This window comes from Corvus brachyrhynchos, unplaced genomic scaffold (genome assembly GCF_000691975.1).
Source record: "Corvus brachyrhynchos isolate BGI_N302 unplaced genomic scaffold, ASM69197v1 scaffold146, whole genome shotgun sequence".
Classification (NCBI taxonomy): Eukaryota; Metazoa; Chordata; class Aves; order Passeriformes; family Corvidae; genus Corvus; species Corvus brachyrhynchos.
Genome location: NW_008238960.1, coordinates 407392 through 409172, shown reverse-complemented (window position 1 = coordinate 409172; position 1781 = coordinate 407392). Strand labels below are relative to the sequence as shown.

Here is a 1781-nt window from a genome sequence, read left to right as displayed (position 1 = left end):
CACAAGAAAACAAACAGTAACAGCAACAATATCAATAAGAAAAGGGTACAAAAGAGAGAGTGATTCACATACAAAAATGCTTACCATGGGGCTTGTGACCTTACCACAGCCACACCATGCCACCCTGACCACTCCCTTCAGCTCCAGACTGGCGCAATCCAAACCAGTCCCTCCAGCTGAGAAACAACATTATCCCACTGCTCCAGCTGCCACACCTGCTTGACTAGAAGGAAAGCCGTCTTCCCAGAAGAAAGTTCCGTCCCCCCACTCCTGGCAATGATGTGAGGTGGTACAGAATAACCTTCATGTCCTAGCCATACACCCTCCCACCTACTACAAAATTTTTTCTCTGTCCTGGCTGCAACCAGGACAGCTATAAGTGTAGAAAATCAGCCTGGACACTTCGAGGTTAAAAAAATAGAAAGAAAAAAAGTCATATTCCAGAAGCCAAAAGAACTTTTCCACTTCTCTTGCTGTGGAGAATGTCTATGTATTTATATAGTTATTCTTCTGTCATCTTCTGATTCACAACTTTTCTGCTGGCCATTCTCAGGATTTTAGCAAGCAATTATAGATCAATCACAGGCTGCTGGCCACTGGGTGTTCCAAGAGGTTTATGTGTGTGTGTGTGTGTGTGTGTGTAGGGCCAGAGAAACAAAGCGGTTGTCCTGTTCACACTCTGAAGACTGGCATGGCAGAGGTTGGAAATGAGAGCAGCCTAAAGCTTGTGTGACCAGAGCCATTTGTTCTGTGAACTTGGAGAGCTGGGACATATTCAGTTTATGGAATATATGGAGTGAAAGATCATGTAGATAAGGACTTGCTGTGATATGAGAGTCCATTATTTATACAAGGGATGTGTCCCAGCCATCCACTAGTATGTGTCCAGGCAAGAATAAGTTACCTTGGATGTTTGCATATGGTATCTGTGAGAAAATGAATTGACACAGAAGAGGTTCAATAAAGATGGGAAGGGGATATGAAGATACCTATTCTCTGAGGCAAGACTGAAAGGTCATGGTGTGCTCAGTCCACAGAAAGATGGTGGAAGGAGAAAATTCAGTTTTTCCATGACCAAATTAGAGGAGGATTAATCACCAGCAGAAACTTCCAAAAAACTTCAATTTAAAGAGATTTCTTATGCAAGAACAGGTTTATAAAAAGTGACACAAATTAAATGATAGGCCATAACTGACACTACAATCAGATTTTGGCAAGGTCTCATCATGTAAGATGGGTAAGCATGAAAAGAAATGTACTTTTATGATTGTGTTTGGTAAGCTTATAAAACATCTAATGTCATGGTCTTTTAAAGAAAAAGCTGCTGGAGTTTTCAGAGATTATATTACTGAAGTGTTTATTCAGATTGTGTATTCAATGTAAATTCATCTATGCATCTGTGTTCTCACCTTATCTAATGTATTTTTCCTCTTCTTAACACACAATTTACTAAAAGCATGAAATATATAGTTAAGTTTGTCTGCCCTCTGACTGATTAAAAAAAAGAAGTCTCCTTGAAAGAATGTCTTTACTGGTGGGTGAAAAATACCTGACATTCTTGTCACAGACTCTCAGCTGCTTAATGGCAAAACATAGATGATTTGTTATTGTCTGTTAGTGTTGATGAATCCATGTTATGAAGTGGTATGTGTCACATGGACCACTGCTGTCTACAGCCCGGGCTAGCTCCAGCGGTGTGTGGCAGGAGTGGGGAGCAGCCGGAGGCACGGAGCTTTAAAGCTGCTCCTCTGAAGCCTCAGCTCTACCCTGCGGAGCACCGG

General features: G+C 41.5%; 1 protein-coding gene across 3 annotated transcripts in view; it reads left to right on the top strand.

The window, feature by feature from the left end:
• The window catches only part of PDE1C (phosphodiesterase 1C), a 375734-nt gene that overhangs the window by 28072 nt on the left and 345881 nt on the right, over positions 1–1781 (top strand). The gene's annotated exons all lie outside the window — the stretch shown is intronic.